Genomic DNA, 6,195 nt, shown 5'->3' with positions numbered 1-6,195 from the left:
TTAGAAAAGCGCTTTTAACATCCATTTGAAACAATTTAAAATTTTTAAAAGTGGCATAAGCAAGTAGCATACGAATGACTTCTAACCTAGCAACAGGAGCATATGTTTCATCAAAGTCAATTCCCTTCTCCTGATTATACCCTTGGGTAACTAGTCTAGCCTTATTCCTAGTTATTACCCCATTATCATCTTTCTTATTTCTACACACCCATTTAGTTCCAATAATTGAGTGATCATTATGTCAAATTGATTAAGTTCTTCTTGCATGGACAACACCCAAGACTCATTCTCTATGTCTTTTTTAATATTTTTAAGTTCTTCTTGAGATAAGAAAGCAGAATGATTCACTAGATTTCTCAAGGAGGATCTTGCGGCTACACCACGGGATGGTTCTCCTATGATTTGATCTATAGGATGATTTCTAATAAATTTCCAATCTTTAGGCAACTCCTAATTTTCATTATCTTTAGATGATTTTTCATTTACTTCTGGGTTTTTACTTGCATTGTTTTCAATAGATAATTTATCTAAGCATTTTCTAATATCAATATCATCTTGATCATCTTTTTTAGAAAATGGATTAGATTCATCAAATACAGCATGAATAGATTCAATGACAGTTAATGTTTTTTTATTGAAAACCCTATATGCTTTACTATTAAGTGCATAATCTAGGAAAATACCTTCATCAGATTTAGAGTCAAATTTTCCTAAGTGTTCATTATCCCTAAGCACAAAGCATTTACAACCAAACACATGAAAATAGGAAATATTAGGTTTATGGTTGTTCCACAATTCATAAGGGGTTTTATTTATTGACGGTCTAATCAACACCTTATTCATAACATAACATGCAATATTTATGGCCTTGGTCCGAAAATATTTAGGTAAGTTATGTCCATTCAGCATAGTTCTACCCATTTCTTATAGTGACCTATTCTTTCTTTCTACCACTCTATTTTGTTTAAGTGTCCTAGGTGCAGAGAAGTTATGTGAAATATCCTCTAAGTCACAATAATTTTCTATGCCCTCATTTTTAAATTATGTGCCTCTATCACTTCTTATATGAGTTATCTTATATCTTTTTTCATTTTGAATCCTCCTACAAAGTTTGGTAAACTATTCACATAATTCATTTTTATGTGCAAGAAATAACACCCATGTGAATCTAGAGAAGTCATCTACAATTACAATAGCATATGATTTACCACCTAGACTTTGTACAGAATTAGGACCAAACAGATCTAAGTGAAACATCTCAAGTGGTCTAGTAGTAGATATGAATTTCTTTTTCTTAAAACTAAATTTTGTTTGCTTATCCATTTGACATGCATCACAAATTTTATCTTCTACAAATGACATTTTAGGCAAGCCTTTTACTAATTCTTTTCTAACAAGTTTTGACAATAAATCCATGTTTGCGTGTCCTAACTATGTCATAACCAACTAGTTTTATTTACAGTAGAAAAGCATGTTACTTGTTGTGAAGTTAAGTTATCAAGAGAAGTAGTATAAACATTTTCATGTCAATCGACAGTAAAAAGCACTTTGTGATCTATTTTATTTTCTACTATGCATTTATCATTTTCAAAAGATACTTTATATCCTATGTCACACAACTGAATTATGCTCAGTAAATTATGCTTCAGCCCATCAACCAATAAAACATTATCAATAGTAAGAGAGGAATCCTTACGAACCTTACCTACCCCAATGATGCGTCCTTTTGCATTGTTGCCAAATGTCACATGATCTCCATCTTTGGGAATGATTGAAGTGAATTTTCCCTTGTCGCCGGTCATGTGCCGTGAGCACCTGCTATCCAAGTACCACCGGTCTTTGGAGGAGGACGATATTAGGCATACCTACAAAATAAACTAAGTAACTGATGCTAGTCCCCAAATTTTGTTGGGTCGACAGGGGTTAGTGGTCGGATCTCCCTTAACTATCCATACTTTCCTAATTCTAGCACGCTTACTCCTAAGTAGATAATCAAATTGAATATGACCAATTTGTTTACATTTAAAACATTTTATTCTACACTTAGGATCTTTAGGAGGAATATGAGACTTTGACTCACATGTAAAATGTCCTAAGTAAAGATTAGGTTATCTAACATTTTCAATACCATTAAAACCAAGACCTTCTTTACTTAAGGAGTTTCTTTGGACACCAAGTAGTTTTTCAAATTCGCATTTGCTCTCGGTGAATTTAAAAATAATTTTGGAGCTATCCTCCAATTTCCTCTCAAGCTCAACACATCTTTTTCTTTTAAAATGGAAGCGTAAGAGGTTTTTGTAATATCAAACAATTTTGACCAATTTTCATATTTCTTTTTCAAATCATTATTTTCTTTGGTCATTTTACCTAACAGTTTAGATACACGAATATATTCAAATTGTAACTCTCTAAATGTAGGCATGCAATCAAAATTACAATCATCATATGAATAATATGAAGATAATGAACTAGAAGACGATACCTCATCATCGTGTGCCATCAAGCATAGATTAGTGACCTCTGAGTCACTATGGTTTGATTTTGACTCGCTACTACTAAGTTTATCCCATGATGTCCCAGCTTTCATGACTTTCTTCTTTTTCTTAGCCTCCTTTTTCAGTAGTAGGCGGTCTGGTTTGATGTGCCCGACCTTATTGCAGTTATAACACGTGGGAGCATTTGATTTTTATTTTCTTTTGCTGGACTCTCCCTTCTCAATAGTTGACTCCATATATTTTTTATATGACTTTCTGTTATTCCTGAAGAATCTGCTAAATTTTCTAGGTTAGTATGACCATATCATCATCAGTGTCAGATTCACTGTATTCACTAGATGTGTTAGTGGAAGTTTTTAATGCAGTCACTTTCTTAGCCTTATTATGTTCATTCAGCCTCTTATTTATTGCTAATTTATAAGTGATCAGGAAACCTATCAATTTAAGGTCTCTACCCTCAACAATGACCGTAACCTTGGCTTTCCAAACAGGAGGTAAGCCTCTAAGGATCTTCCTAATCATCTCATATGTGGGAAATGTCTTTCCTAATGCATGTAGTGAGTTTATGATGTGTGTGAATCTAGTGTACATGCTCTGAATGGACTCACCTACATTCATCCTAAAGATCTCACACTCACTGGTCAACATATCTATCCTACTGTCTTTCACATCTCTAGTACCCTCATATGTGACCTCTAACTTATCCCATATTTCTTTTACAGTAAAACATGTCATAATTCTATTAAATTCATTTATATCAAGATTACAGTACAAAATATTCATAGCAGTGGCATTTAGACTAACAACTTTCATATCATCATCATTATATTCATCCTCATTCTTAGGAACACTAGTTGCACCGTCAGTTTTCATAGGGACATAATTTCCCTTAGAGACAATCCTCCATACCTTCCAATCAGTATTCTGAAGGTAAATGCGCATCCTTTGTTTCTAGAAGGTGTAATTAACACCACTAAAAATAAGAGGTTGTGTGGAAGATGGTCCCTCAGGGAAAGGGGTCACGGAGCTATGAGCCATATGTGATCTTTTGCAAAATAATAGCTGGTCTATGCTATGTGGCTCTGATACCAATTGTTAGCTTTACCGTGATCCCAAAAGGGGAGGGTGAATTGATATTTTTAAAATTTAAACTCTAGGTAAATCTCCTAATAGCAGTATATTCATAACCCTATGGACAATCTAGTGTAAGTAATGTAAATCAGTTGTAATATGTTACAATAATTAAATAAAGCAATATAATTAGCAATACAAGCACTAGACAACAGTAAAGTAAGAGTGACACGCAGAAATGTTATCGAGGTTTGGCCAATTGCCTACGTCCCTGCCTTGACTAATAAGAACAAGGATTACCACTATAATTACTCACTCAAACGGGTGGAGCTGCACCTAAACAAACTGGGTCAATTAGCACAAAATTGACCTCAACCTATACAACCAATCCTTATCGGGCTGGATTACCGCTCCCTCAGGCCGCGCCTAGAAATACAACAATATTCTCTTAAACAGATGGTACAGTGATTATGCTTTCGTGTAAAGCAGATATGTACCCAAATACACACATGCACATACACATCAATGATATGGATATAGTGTAAGCTCAGTGATGCAAATTTTGTGCAATCAACACTCAATACAATATGATCAGTATGATGCTCTAGAGTGTTCAATACAAGCAATATCTTGGAATTTAAACAAAGTACTTCAATAGAAAATCAGTATTCCAAAGATACGAATAAGATAATCAAACTAGTTCAAAAGAGTTTTGCTCAATGAAATATGCACAATATTAGTTTGAAAATATTTGCTTGTTTGAAAAATCTTTGCATCACAAAAACCAAGCTATTGGATACTTACAACAAAGATGCAAATACCCTAAGCTTACTTAGTTTATCCCTACACAAGATTTTTAATATAAAAATCTGTGGGATAAACTTAAACTAAAACTTCCTAATAAAATATAGCAATCAATCAATCAAATGGGAGTTTCTAGCAATCTATAGCAATCACAAGCACTCTAAAAATGTCCACACAATCTCAGAATATATCAAATGAATGAAGATTAGAGAGTATTTGACCAAAAGGTGTATTTTCAAAAGAGAAGATATTTTGGCTAATCTATTTGTTAATTATATTCTAATCTTGAAAATGAACTTATATTTATAGCCAGGGGTAAAAGTATAACCGTTTGGGATATGTTGGGAATAATTAAAAAAGTCCCAAATAGTTAAAATACAATTAGCCCAAATTAACCGTGTTTTACTGAGGTTAAAATAATTTTTACGTGCCGAGGTTTTGGTGGCTGAACCGAGATTCGGTCGCTCGACAAGATTCAGTAATAAAAATTATTTAATTTAGTTCGGTCGCTCAGATTCAAGTTCGGTGACCCAAATCAAAGTCAGTAGTATTACTTGGTGACTTTGGGTGCCTGGTCCTATATTCGATGGCTCGAATCCATGTGTTCGGTCGCCCAGGGTTCTTTTTGAACTAAAACAGTTGGTCACCCGAGTTTGGGGACTGTCCCTTTCAAGGCGTTCGAGCGCCTGTGGAAGGTATGCATGTTATTGGTCGATTGCTCGAGGAGTTTTGAACTCCAAGGGTTCCGTCGCCCGAGATCTCTCAAAATCCTGATATTTGTTCAATTTTAAGGCACAAATTTAACACTCCTATATATTGTATGATATGTGTGAGTGTTGGTACCTAGAGTCGTGCTATGGTCTTATTGAGCTTATCATATATCCTATATGCATGATGTGCTGGTAAGATAAATGCAGACCACATCCTAAGTTACTATTACAGATCCATATTACAAATATTGAATTTATAATTACAAATTAAAGGTCTTTAGAGTCTTTTGGTTGCTTCAAGTGTCATTCCTTAGGATATTCTTTTAAGCTTGCACAAACACTTGACAATCATCAAATACTAATATTTGTTATTATCAAAACCAGGTGCGACCTCTAAGGTCAACAAGTTCCTTATTATTAACGGTTTAGAGAACCGTGACTAATAGTTCTTTAATTTAAAAAAAAAAAATTATTTCACAACATTAGTGACGGTTTTGGATTTTCGTCACTATTAGCGCCTTATTAGTAACAGTTTAGAGAATCATTATTAATAGTTCTTTTATTTTAAAAAAATAAAAAAAATGTTATTTCACAGCATTAGTGACGATTTTGCACATTTATCACTATTAATCAATTATTAGTGACGGTTTATAGAACCGTCACAAATAATTCTTTTATTTAAAAAGAATAAAAACAAATTTATTTCACAGTGGTAGTGACGATTTTGGATTTTCGTCACTATTAATACCTTATTAGTAACGGTTTAGAGAATCATCAATGATAGTTCTTTTATTTAAAAAAAAGTTTAAAAAAAAATTATTTCACAACATTAGTGACGAATTTGGATTTTCGTCACTATTAGTGTCTTATTAGTGATAGTTTAGAGAACCGTCACTAATAGTTTTTTATTTAAAAATAAATAAAAATTATTTCATAACATTAGTGACGGTTTTGCACATTTATCACTATTAATCCATTATTAGTGACGGTTTATAGAACTGTCACAAATAATTCTTTTATTTTAAAAAAATAAAAAAAAAATTATTTCAAAGTAGTAGTGACGGTTTTGGATTTTTTTCACTATTAGTACCTTATTAGTGTCGGTTTAGAGAACT

Source organism: Malania oleifera, chromosome 6, assembly GCF_029873635.1.
Source record: "Malania oleifera isolate guangnan ecotype guangnan chromosome 6, ASM2987363v1, whole genome shotgun sequence".
Taxonomy (NCBI): domain Eukaryota; kingdom Viridiplantae; phylum Streptophyta; class Magnoliopsida; order Santalales; family Ximeniaceae; genus Malania; species Malania oleifera.
This window is presented reverse-complemented; position numbering follows the sequence as displayed.